The sequence below is a fragment of the Eubalaena glacialis genome, chromosome 14 (assembly GCF_028564815.1).
Source record: "Eubalaena glacialis isolate mEubGla1 chromosome 14, mEubGla1.1.hap2.+ XY, whole genome shotgun sequence".
NCBI lineage: Eukaryota > Metazoa > Chordata > Mammalia > Artiodactyla > Balaenidae > Eubalaena > Eubalaena glacialis.
This window is the reverse complement of record NC_083729.1, coordinates 10,402,367-10,416,414: the sequence shown is the minus strand read 5'-3', so window position 1 is coordinate 10,416,414 and position 14,048 is coordinate 10,402,367. Positions and strand designations below refer to the sequence as shown.

The 14,048-nt window shown below is 39.6% G+C and overlaps 1 long non-coding RNA gene across 1 annotated transcript in view; it reads right to left on the bottom strand.

The window, feature by feature from the left end:
• The window catches only part of LOC133105407 (uncharacterized), a 228,813-nt gene extending 216,290 nt beyond the window's left edge, over window positions 1-12,523 (bottom strand). Inside the window, exon 1 of the long non-coding RNA XR_009703850.1 lies at window positions 12,459-12,523. This is a non-coding gene — a long non-coding RNA (uncharacterized LOC133105407). The remainder of the gene's footprint in view (window positions 1-12,458) is intronic.
• Between the last annotated feature and the right edge of the window lie 1,525 nt (window positions 12,524-14,048).

Below are 14,048 nucleotides of genomic sequence, written 5' to 3'. Positions count from 1 at the left end.
ATCAAAAAAGATCTTGCTATGGTTTATGTCAAAGAGCGTTTTTCCTACGTTTTTCTCTAGGAGTTTTGTAGTGTCTGGTCTTACATTTAGGTCTTTAATTCATCTGGAGTTTATTTTTGTATATGGTGTTAGGTAGTGTTCTAATACTAACAAGCAGAATCCAACAATATATTAAGAGGATCATACACCATGATCAAGTGGGATTTATCCCAGGGATGCAAGGATTCTTCAGTATATGCAGATCAATCAATGTGATACACCATAATAAAAAATTAAGGAATAAAAACCATATGTTCATCTCAATAGATGCATAGAAAGCTTTTGACAAAATTCAACACCCATTTATGATAAAAACTCTCCAGAAAGTGGGCATAGAGGGAACATACCTCAACATAATAAAGCCATATATGACAAACCCACAGCAAACATCATTCTCAATGGTGAAGAACTGAAAGCATTTCCACTGAGATCAGGAACAAGACAAGGATGTCCACTCTAGCCACTCTTATTCAACATAGTTTTGGAAGTCTTAGCCATGGCAATCAGAGAAGAAAAAGAAATAAAAGGAATACAAATTGGAAAAGAAGAAGGAAAACTGTCACTGTTTGCAGGTGACATGATACTATACATAGAAAATCCTAAAGATGCCACCAGAAAATAACTAGAACTAATCAATGAATCTGGTAAGGTTGCAGGATACAAAATTAATGCACAGAAATCTCTGGCATTCCTATACACTAACAACAAAAAATCAGAAAGAGAAATTAAGGAAACAGTCCCATTTACCATCACAACATAAAGAATAAAATACCTAGGAATAAACCTACCTAAGGAGGTGAAAGACTTGTCCTCAGAAAACTATGAAACACTGATGAAAGAAATCAAAGATGACATAAACAGACGGAGAGATATACCATGTTCTTGGATAGGAAGAATCAACATTGTGAAAATAACTATACTACCCAAAGCAATCTACAGATTCAGTGCAATCCCTATCAAACTACCAATGGCATTCTTCACCGAATTAGAACAAACAATTTTACAATTCGTATGGAAACATAAAAGACCTCGAGTAGCCAAAGCAATCTTGAGAAAGAAAACTGGAGCTGGAGGAATCAGGCTCCCCATCTTCAAACTATACTGCAAAGCTACAGTAATCAAGACAGTATGGTACTGGCACAAAAACAGAAATATAGATCAATGGAACAGGACAGAAATCCCAGAGATAATCCCACGCACATATAGTCACCTAATTTACGATAAAGGAGGCAAGAACATACAATGAAGAAAAGACAGCCTCTTCAATAAATGGTGCTGGGAAAACGGGAATAAGTTTTGATAAGCTGCATATAACTTAGCAACCTTCTTGTGCCTTTAGACAATAGACATTTTATGTTATTTAAAAATTTCTGAGCTGAGAGAAACTTAAGAGATCACCTAGTTCAACTTCTTCACTTTATCAATATGAAAACCAAGACCCAGAAAAGGGAAATACTTTGCTGAAGCTCACTCAGAGATGGAGCTCCACTCACTGTAATCAGTCTTTTGACTTATAGGGGTAGACTTATTGGGGTCTTTTGACTAATAGGGGTACCCCTATTGTATACACATCAGACTCAAGGAGTCTAAGTGACTTGTCTAAAATTACATAGATTATAGCCTGAGTCAAGGTTAAGGCTGGAAGTGAGTAGGTTCCTTGTGATTACAAAGTTATCATATCTCTCCTATCCCACTCATGTGAGTTAATGTTGCTATTGAATGAATACGTATTGTTCTCCTATCGAGAGCCAGGGATAGGGAGTTGAACAGAAACAGAACCTGCCCTATACCTCATGGTGCCATGTGAGCTTGTAATAGGGTAAGTGCATGTGGTCAGCAAGACCTGGTAAGTCTCCCCCTCCTCTTTGGGACCCCTAATCTGAAAACAAACAGATCCTGTCAGTGAAACAGTAACTGTCAACATCTCTTCTCCTAAACAAGCTCCAAATTCAATTGTGTGACCCTTGTAACTAAAGATCATCAGCAGGTCTTGGGACTGAGATGGGGAGAAAACAACATAATATTCTTCTCCACTAAGGCTCTAACTTCACCATCCAAGGACATATGTCATTGTCAGCCATCAGGCTTCCTCTCTCCCAGAAGAGTCTCCTGGGAATCTCTGCCTTGTGTCCAGCCTTTTAGTAGTCCACTAATCCTCCAGACTCCTTCCCAAGTCTTATCTCAGAAGGTGAGGAGGCAACTTTTCAAACTCTGAAGTGACAATAGACAGAGTATTCTAGATTCAGGGAGAAGAAAATTAAGGAGAAATGATATCAAGCCAGGGCAATCAACCTTGGTCACCCCACTCTCCACAACCCCTTGCTTCTTGCTCCAAGGTATTTGTCAGTCTGATATATTCAAGTAGAAGAATAATTCACTCAAGATATCATGGATGTGCTGCTATAATAAAAATGAGAACATCCACTGAAATCAATGAATGAAATCTTGAATATATGATGAAAAAGAGTACAAACCTCCCAGTGAGGTGAAATCTACTGAGTAGAAGACAATAACAAGTAAGAAACAATTCCACACTCTCAATTATTTCAGTTAATAATTACTGTTCATATTCCATGTTTCAGGAAATGTGCTAGGTTAGGAAAACTTTCTCCTCTTCACTGTAACCACGGTTACACTCTACACATTGCCACCCTCTGAAACACATCTACTTTTAGAAGTCAGGAATTCAGACTTCCACTCTCAGAAGACAACCACTATCTTTCAGGCTTGTTTGCTCAACCAGGTCCATGCATTATATACAGTTCCTTCCCTTCAGATCGTTATGGTCTTGTAATAGGATACAGATAGATAAATATAAGTTCTTCAAGATGTAATAGATACAAGGTAGAAGTTCATACAGACTATAATATGAGCACAAAATTCACACAGAAAAGGAGAACTAATTCAACCTCAGTTAGTGGGAGGATCAGTGAAGGTGTCATAAAGAAGTTGACTTTGAACCTACAAAGAGTGTTTGATATCCTTTGGAGGGGTAAAAGGTAGAGGGAGACTCTTCCGGGCAGAAGGAGCACCCCAAACACGTGCATCAAAGTATGAGAATAATAATGTACCAAGGGAGATACAAGTAGATTGGCAGGAGCCATCAAATTTCATTAGGCAACAAAGGGACAAGAATTGTGTGGATAAAAAGGAGAGCGCTACCAATGATAATGAGAATTAACAGAGAAAGTATCATACTGGTGGTTATCTTTGAGATGAGTTTTAAAGGAGAAATCTCTTGAATAAAAATCAATAAAGACACTCTAGGGGACAAGAAGAACGTGTATAAAGAAACAAGGGATATGAAAACATATAGTGCAAAGTATGAGCCGTTTGGAGAATGGTGATGAGATTTATGTGTAACTAAGGGTTCTACTTGGGGTTTGGAGTATGAGTGAAACTTGAGCCTAGACTTGCAGAAGGAATAAATTGTGAAGCACCTGGATGTAATGCTAAGGAATCTGGCCACTGACAGTGATCAGAAGATTATAAGCCTCACGGTGATGTACTATTTACAGATTCACTTAAAGACTGTATGTGAGATGGGTATCATCAACAGCTGGAGAAGAGAGATAGGAAATACGATTAAGGATATAGTGAAGATGAAGGAGTGTACCCCATCCAAGGAGATGACCTGAGGTTAGGTTGAAGCAGAAGAGAAACTCTAGAAGGGAAAGACAGGGGAACATGGAGTAGTACATAAGGGAAGGACATAAGGAAATATGGAAAAGTACATAACGGAATATGGTGAAGTTATAGGACAACATGGAGAAGAGGAAAGAAAGCTGAGGTTTTTGCAGGTGGGTGTGTTTGAGATTCACACAAAAATAATGCCATGTTTGTTTCTGGAAAGATAATCCATTCAGTAAGTATTTTCTGAATGTTTACTATTTTCAAGTCTATCATCTCACTGTTATATATACTGAAAATCCTGTTTTAGTTGAATATTAACTGTTTTGTTCCTTTGATCTTTTTTTTCTCTTTGCATTTCCAAAGTAAGAGTTGTCAAAAGGCCCGCATCTCAACATTTGAAGTCAGGGACTAAGACAGAACTCTTATCCATTGCGGGTATTCTCAGTACCTTAAGGAAGTGTCTTTCACATGGTAACTGGTCAATAGACATTTAATGAATTAATGAACAAGAGGAGAGGAGCAGTTGATGAAACATGTCCAAAATCCATGTTTTGTTTGCAAAACACTGCGGGAATGTTTAGTTTGAATTCATGTTCCAACTGAAATTATGGATGCATAATAATTAAATAAAGCATTATTACAAACAAATGTTGTTGTCCACGTGGGATAAAAATTCAGGAGCAGAAGTCTCTACCACTGAAAGACCAGATGCTGATGATGAAGGCACCAGAGAAGAACGCAGAGAAGGAAACAATGAGACCCACCCCTCCATCCTCAAGTCACTGGGTCGGCTGGGACCTCCTAGATTCCAAGTTTGCATCACAGTTGGCCTTGATCCAGAATGAACACCCATATATGTATTTGATGTAAAAGAAAGAAATACATACTTGAGAAGATTTGGGTGACTGGAAAAAAAAATATCTGCCAGGAAGAACAATGCCAAACCTAAGACAGGAGATTGGGATTAACATATACACACTACTATATATAAAATGGATAATCAACAAGGACCTACTGTACAGCACAGAAAACACTATTCAATACTCTGTAATAACCTACATGGGAAAACAATCTGAAAAAGAATAGATATATGTATATGTATAACTGAATCACTTTGCTGTACACCTGAAACTATAACATTGTAAATCAACTATAATATAAACACAACATTGTAAATCAACTATACTCTAATAGAATACAAAAATTTAAAAAAAGAATAGCTACTATCTCTACCCTCACTTAAAAAAATGAGATGTTCCCCTTGTTCATTTCAAAACTTCCTGACCATGCTAATTATAGCAGTTTGGTGTGCCAAGTTCCACAACTAGTAATCATAACCATTCTCTATATTTGTATAGCAGCTTTGTTTGGATGGAAAAAATATATTTATGAATGTTACCACATTTGTTGTCACTATACCCCATGGTTATTACACACCATATTGCATCACTTAGAAGTATGGGTGGGCAGGGGGCAGTTATTACTAATGGAATGAAAAAGCAAAAAAGACACTTGAATAAGGATCTCACCACTGATATTTGATAGCAAGGGCATCTGGTCACAAAAACACTCAGTTTCATAAGCAAGAATGTGATTAATCAGAAGCTCTGCATTTTAATTTTCAGGGCACCTCCAAGTACACCAAAATGTTAAACGATCATTTCACTAGGATGTGTTGTATGGATTCAATAGGTAGGCTCCTGAAATCTTTAGGAAGATTAACTGAAATTTTTGAACTTAAAGTAGCTTCTGTTATAAAAGCATACTTTTACATAAGTTTTTCTCCAAGTATTTAAAAATAAATAACATGTAGAAGTTTCAAGTTTTCCAAAACAACCAGTCATGCATGTTCTCCACATCCACAAAGAGATCTCTTTAGTCAGATATGTGTGTGTGTGTGTATTCCATTCTTGTTTTTATGAAAATAATAAATACTTTCTCTAAGATTAATAATTACTTAAATGCAATCAGGTTATGAAAGGGATCATCATAGTCTGGTATGTCTCCTTTTAGGCCAGATGAATAGTGCTCTGCCTAAAATGATAACTTTCTTACCACTGCATCTGTGACATTCTCTGTGTTCTTGGATTAAGCATCTATATCATCCATCCTGTTATATCTCCCCCATTTATCACTTCTTAAATCCTTCTCCAACTCCACTTGACTATTATAATTAAAAACCTTGCTGTGTCTCTCTGGTTTAAAATGTGATGAGGCTCTGATATTAATTTCCTTCCACAGGATTTTATCCATCTCTTCACTGATTGATTGACTGATTGATCCAACAAAAGTGAGCAGATGCCTATATGCTTGTCACTGAGAAGGGAGAAGATAAATGGGTACCGTCCCTCTTCTCAAGTCTCTTACTGTGGAGCAGAGAAGAGCAGCATGTAAACATAATGATGCTGCTGCATTACTGGCAATAGAATTAATTTCAAGTGCTCCCTGATGGTGGTGAATTTCAGGAGATTATGTCCTCCTCTAGGGGAGGACAGTGGAAAGTCTCATCTGAGAAGTGATATTTGAGCTGAACCTTGAAGACCAACTAAGAATTTTCCAGGGGCAGAAGCAATTACCTAGAGTGTTCTGGGAAGGGAGACGTATGAACTAAGGCCCCAAAGTTGAAACTGTGTATCTCGGTCCCGGAACAAGAAAACTTAAGAATAGCCCCCAGTTTCTCCTATGAGATAACTGCTGACAATGGAAGGACCCCACTGTCCGTGAATCTGTTGTTGATCCAGGCATTAATTATGTGACCTGGACCTATGAAGGAGAAGCACAATGCACTTAACTGACAGAGAACCATGTAAATCATCTTCAGTGACCATGATGGCTATATAGGCCTCCTAAGTGGCTTTTAAGTCTCTATTTATTCTCTGTGACACATAATAGTTCTTCTGGACATAAGTCCTCTAAGGGATATAACCTGAACCAACTGGCTCGCTTTCTTCAACATCCCTAAAATCTGTGGTTAATTTCAAAAATAGTCAATTCAAGAAGGAAAGAAATCATAAAGATCAGATCAGAAATAAATGAAAAAGAAATGAAGGAAACAATAGCAAAAATCAATGAAACTAAAAGCTGGTTCTTTGAGAAGATAAACAAAATTGATAAACCATTAGCCAGACTCATCAAGAGAAAAAGGGAGAAGACTCAAATCAATAGAATTAGAAATGAAAAAGGAGAAGTAACCACTGATACTGCAGAAATACAAACGATCATGAGAGATTACTACGAGCAACTCTATGCCAATAAAATGGACAACCTGGAAGAAATGGACAGATTCTTAGAAATGCACAACCTGCCGAGACTGAACCAGGAAGAAATAGAAAATATGAACAGACCAATCACAAGCACTAAAATTGAAACTGTGATTAAAAATCTTCCAACACACAAAAGCCCAGGACCAGATGGCTTCACAGGCGAATTCTATCAAACATTTAGAGAAGAGCTAACCCCTATCCTTCTCAAACTCTTCCAAAATATAGGAGAGGGAGGAACACTCCCCAACTCATTCTACGAGGCCACCATCACCCTGATACCAAAACCAGACAAAGATGTCACAAAGAAAGAAAACTAAAGGCCAATATCACTGATGAACATAGGTGCAAAAATCCTCAACAAAATACTAGCAAACAGAATCCAACAGCACATTAAAAGGATTATACACCATGATCAAGTGGGGTTTATTCCAGGAATGCAAGGATTCTTCAATATACGCAAATCAATCAATGTGATACATCATATTAACAAATTGAAGGAGAAAAACCATATGATCATCTCAATAGATGCAGAGAAAGCTTTCGACAAAATTCAACACCCATTTATGATAAAAGCCCTGCAGAAAGTAGGCATAGAGGGAACTTTCCTCAACATAATAAAGGCCATATATGACAAACCCACAGCAAACATCATCCTCAATGGTGAAAAACTGAAACCATTTCCACTAAGATCAGGAACAAGACAAGGTTGCCCACTCTCACCACTATTATTCAACATAGTTTTGGAAGTGTTAGCCACAGCAATCAGAGAAGAAAAAGAAATAAAAGGAATCCAAATCGGAAAAGAAGAACTAAAGCTGTCACTGTTTGCAGATGACATGATACTATGCATAGAGAATCCTAAAGATGCTACCAGAAAACTACTAGAGCTAATGAATGAATTTGGTAAAGGAGCAGGATACAAAATTAATGCACAGAAATCTCTTGCATTCCTGTATACTAATGATGAAAAATCTGAAAGTGAAATTAAGAAAACACTCCCGTTTACCATTGCAACAAAAAGAATAAAATATCTAGGAATAAACCTACCTAAGGAGACAAAAGACCTGTATGCAGAAAATTACAGGACACTGATGAAAGAAATTAAAGATGATACAAATAGATGGAGAGATATACCATGTTCTTGGATTGGAAGAATCAACATTGTGAAAATGACTCTGCTACCCAAAGCAATCTACAGATTCAATGCAATCCCTATCAAACTACCACTGGCATTTTTCACAGAACTAGAACAAAACATTTCACAATTTGTATGGAAACACAAAAGACCCCGAATAGCCAAAGCAATCTTGAGAACGAAAAATGGAGCTGGAGGAATCAGGCTCCCTGACTTCAGACTATATTACAAAGCTACAGTAATCAAGACAGTTTGGTACTGGCACAAAAACAGAAATATAGATCAATGGAACAGGATAGAAAGCCCAGAGATAAGCCCACGCACATATGGTCACCTTATCTTTGATAAAGGAGGCAAGCATATACAGTGGAGAAAAGACAGCCTCTTCAATAAGTGGTGCTGGGAAAATTGGACAGGTACATGTAAAAGTATGAAATTAGAACACTCCCTGACACCATACACAAAAATAAACTCAAAATGGATTAAGAACCTAAGTGTAAGGCCAGACACTATCAAACTCTTAGAGGAAAACATAGGCAGAACACTCTATGACATAAATCACAGCAAGATCCTTTCTGACCCAGCTCCTAGAGAAATGGAAATAAAAACACAAATAAACAAATGGGACCTAATGAAACTTAAAAGCTTTTGCACAGCAAAGGAAACCATAAACAAGACCAAAAGACAGCCTTCAGAATGGGAGAAAATATTTGCAAATGAAGCAACTGACAAAGGATTAATCTCCAAGATTTACAAGCAGCTCATGCAGCTCAATAACAAAAAAACAAACAACCCAATCCAAAAATGGGCAGAAGACCTAAATAGACATTTCTCCAAAGAAGATATACAGATTGCCAGCAAACACATGAAAGAATGCTCAACATCATTAATCACTAGAGAAATGCAAATCAAAACTACAATGAGGTGTCACCTCACACCAGTCAGAATGGCCATCATCAAAAAATCTACAAGCAATAAATGCTGCAGAGGGTGTGGAGAAAAGGGAACCCTCTTGCACTGTTGGTGGGAATGTAAATTGATATAGCCACAATGGAGAACAGTATGGTGGTTCCTTATAAAACTAAAACTAGAACTACCAGAAGACCCAGCAATCCCACTACTGGGCATATACCCTGAGAAAACCATAATTCAAAAAGAGTCATGTACCACGATGTTCACTGCAGCACTATTTACAATAGCCAGGGCATGAAAGCAACCTAAGTGTCCATCATCGGATGAATGGATAAAGAAGATGTGGCACATATATACAATGGAATATTACTCAGCCATAAAAAGAAATGAAATGGAGGTATTTGTAATGAGGTGGATGGAGTTAGAGTCTGTCATACAGAGTGAAGTAAGTCAGAAAGAGAAAAACAAATACAGTATGCTAACACATATATATGGAATCTAAGGGGGAAAAAAAAAAAAGTCATGAAGAACCTAGTGGCAAGACGGGAATAAAGACACAGACCTACTAGAGAATGGACTTGAGGATATGGGGAGGGGGAGGGGTGAGATGTGACAGGGTGAGAGAGTGTCATGGACATATATACACTACCAAATGTAAAATAGATAGCTAGTGGGAAGCAGCCGCATAGCACAGGGAGATCAGCTCGGTGCTTTGTGACCACCTAGAGGGGTGGGATAGGGAGGGTGGGAGGGAGGGAGATGCAAGAGGGAAGAGATATGGGAACATATGTATATGTATAACTGATTCACTTTGTTATAAAGCAGAAACTAACACACCATTGTAAAGCAATTATACTTCAATAAAATGTTTAAAAAAAAAAATAGTCAATTCACACTGGCACAGTAAGGCAGAATGCTGGAAAGTCTGCATACATTTATTTAAAGCTCCAAAGCAGAAATTAAGCTATATTCTCATGGCATGAATAAGTGGTCATTACAACTACTAAAAAAAGAAAAGGAAGGCAGTGAGGACCATAATACATTGTTGGAATAAAGACATGGCCAGCAGACAGGAAGAGAGTTATAATCTTGAGGGGTAACTGTGGGGTATCTAGGTGTTGGTAATATTCAATGATTTAACCTGTATAGAGGTTTCATGGATGCTCATTTTAAAATCCTTAATAAGCTAAATCGTTTTATCGTATGTGCTTTTTTTTTGTATAGTATGTTTCACAATAAAAAATAAATTCTTAGAACAAAATAACCCTATTGTCTTCCCTATCAATGGAATCCTGGGTGAATTTGGCCACTGCCCCTAATATCTGAGCATTGAGAAGCAATGTATGCACAACTAATTATATATCATCGTCCTACATCTTCTCTGCCTTTTGGCACCCCAAAATGATCACCTCTTCTGTGATCAAACCTGCCCTTTAATTCCTTAGCTGGCCCTGTGAATCCTCTGCATTGACATGGGATCTGATAGTAAAAGAGAGGATAAACCTCTGGGATCCCCAGACCCCTTTAGGGCCCGTCCTCTTGAGGAATGGTACCCACAGAGGTTAAGTCCAGGAGATTCTGCTTGCTTTGTATTTTTACCAAAAGGCTCATGAACTATGGAACCAGTCAGAACTGGGTTTCAGTCAAGTTCCTCCACCATTTTTCAGGAAGCTGACCTTGAGAAAGTAATTTAATTCTTAAAAATTTCAGTTTTTCACCTATAAAGTGGACGTGATAATACCTACTTCTCTGTCTTTTTTTGAATTAAATGAAGCAACGCACATAAAAAGGCTTAGTGTCAGGCTTGAGTAACGCAACTTATTGTCTCCACTCATAACTATCAGGGAGGTTCAGGCCATGTAGATGCACTGCTCTATCTCAAATGACTCTGTTACCCTGAGATACCACCCGGCACTTCTGATAAACCCTGGTGCCCAGCCTAGCACTCTGGGACGCTCATACCATTTATATGTCATCCAGATAGATAATGGTTGCCTGTTCCCCTGAATTCCATGTTTTAGTGCCTCCTTCCTTATTTCTAATGTTGTACTCCCCCTTCTTGGCTGGGTATCCTGGTGCCAGTTGTGACCAATGCCATCACCTGGACTTGCTAGAAGATTTGGATCCCGTCCCTTTAGATCTCTTCAAGTCAGTTGTTTGCTACACTTAGTAAGACATCTAGGTTCCAGGCCTCACCCTGCAAACCTCATCAGTGCAATTACCTGGAAGAAGCCAAAATGTGTCTTGGAGTGTGTCCCCCTGAGGGCAGATCCTGAGAAATGCCTTTGAGAGCAGTTAGATTGTATGGAAGATGACACTAGGAAACAGTGGAAGAGGAATGGGGAAGAGAGACTGGGAGAGGAAGAAACCCAATCAAAGATTTAGGAGCCAGTTAAAACCATGGGTAATTGAAGAGCAAGTCTTCTGGGGCAGTGTTCCCCAACACCTAGGGACCAGACCGCACGGCAGGAGGTGAGCGGCAGGCAAGCAGAGCGAAGCTTCATCTGCTTCTCCCCGTCGCTCACGTTACCACTGACCCATCCCCGCCCTCACGCCCCGGCCATGGAAAAATTGTCTTCCACGAAACCGGTCCCTGGTGCCAAAAAGGTTGGGGATCGCTGTTCCAGGGCATTCTACGAGACGGTATAAAACACAATTCAGACTTACCCAAGAGGTTTAATGCATAAATTTCATGTCCATCATTGGTTGAGGACTTCTTCCAGGGGCATTCACTCTCTGGAACTTCCAGCTTGCCCTGCCCGTGGCTAGAGACAAGCCCCAGGTGTTCCCAATCAGCAGCATTCAGAGGGTAAGAGTGAATGCTCAGGAGGTCTAGGTAGGACTCTCAGTTATACTAGCAGATACTAAATGCTACACTCAGCTATCATGAACATTGCTCCAGAATCTCACAAGAAAGTTTAAAGATCTGTCACATACGAATGCCCCCAATGTTCTTCCAGGAAATGAACGTTGATTACAGCCTCGTAATGGACTTCCCTGATCCAGACTCGTTTCCTGTACTGTGCTCCGCTAGCCAGAACATGGAACAGAGTATTGACTATTTAACTATTAGGAAAGCATTTTAAGCTCAATAACTGCTACGGAACTGCTGTAAAGTAAATAACTTGGTGGTGTAAATCGTCTCCATTTATAAAAACGATGGAAGTAAGGAAAACTAAAATGGACGCCATTCACCCTCCGCAAATATTTGCCTTCTTTCTCCCTTTGTTTTTGTTTTTTTCACCGCACTTAGGAAAGGAATTTCCACACAGCAGCTTTTCCAAGCCATAGTCATCTTTGCAATGTTTTAGGTGCCAGACCTTTTATACAGTATATTACAAGAACCTGGTAATAGAGAGAGCGTTATCCCTGTCGTAAACAAGACAGAAAATTTAAATGATTTCCTTCATGACAAGTACATAGTAAAACCCAGGACTCACAAACAACTTGTTCTTTCTTTTTTAACTTTTAAATACCTGTCCTTTCGCCACACTGTCTCCAGGGATTGTGTTCAGAAGTCACTTTGCCCCGAAGAAGCTGACAGTCGTCCTGCGTTGCTGCTACCACTCGATTCACGCCACACTGAGGCTCTGGGGCGAGCTCTGCACAGCTGTGGCCGGTTACTCTCCACTCAGCACTCAGCCCAGCTCATCAGACAGGTTTCCTCTGGGCATGTGCAGTGGAGACGGTGTCCTTGCCTGGACGTGCGTAACTACAAAGAACGGCTCCTATGATGCCTTCCACCCTTTCCCCGCTGAATGAAGGCAAACCAGCCTGGACACTTCAGAGGAGACTTGCAAAACACTAGGATCCTCTTGTCCTGTCATTTTAGAGGACACAACACTTGGAGCTGAACAGTTCATCAGTTCATTGCACCTTTTCAGTCAACGTTCTTCCCTGAGCACTCTTCAGGTCCTGCTATGGAAGGTGGGGCTGGGAAAAAGACAGTAGTTTGGAGATTGGCCAGGGCCCCAGCATGTGCATTTTCTAAGGTGCCGTCTCCTAACAACGTGTGCCCAGGAGCTCAAATGGGCCTCCCTGCTGTCAGCTCTTGGTGACTCAGGCCGGGCCAGGCCTCCTAGGCTCATCAGAACCATGTTCATCCCAGACCAGTGTGGGACGAAGGAGACAGTGTGGGTTTCACAACTTCTCCCCCAGGTTTGGGTAGCACACAAAATGGGAAGGTGAAGACATAATTGAGGTCAGTGTAAGATATTCAAAATTTCATTCAAAATATCAAGGTTTGGTGGGATAATCCCGATAAAATGTCTTCTTTCAGGCATCACATCTGACACTTTCCTGGTCTTCAAAGTGTCAGTCCCTTTCAGTGATTTTTACCTGCCCACCCACCTGCTCACTCTCCCCAGAATTATAGATAATCAAGCACTGAAGGTTCCACTTCTATCCCATCTTTTATTTTCCTGTCCCCTCTTCTTACCTCTCACCACCATAGCTATACAGAGTCCGACCACAAGTGCTGCTTCTAGTTTCATCACATATGAAATCCTGCAATTTACCCCATGCTTTGGTCACTGCTGACATTTTGCCATCTCCCTTTTCTACTTCCATGTCATTGCTCATATGTGTTTCTCAGCTTGGAGTTCTTTCCACCCTCATCTCCGTGTTAGAAATTCAGCCCATCCTTCAGACACATTTCAAATGCCAGCGTTTCTGAGAAAACTTACCAGATCCCCCAGATGAAAGTCATCACCCCTCCTGACACCCAAGACTAGTCATTTCTGTCTCCCTCATGCCATTTCCCTTTAGCAGTCTTTGTTATGCTGAATAGTTTAATTTGTTTATCTCCTATATTAGAATATATATTTCACCTGGAGAGGGGGCAAATCCGAGCTTTGTGAAATGTGACAGTTGAACAAGATGTTAAAGATCATCCATTTATGTCCTGTTAATTAATAGATGAAAAAAATGAGAGCAAGAGAAAGGGCAGAGAGAGACCCAAACCCAGGTATTCCCATTTCATCACTCGCAATGTTACCTCTCCATACCCCTGTCATGGAAGAGAAGGCACTCAACATACCACTTTGAAAATGTAAGAGATTCCTGAG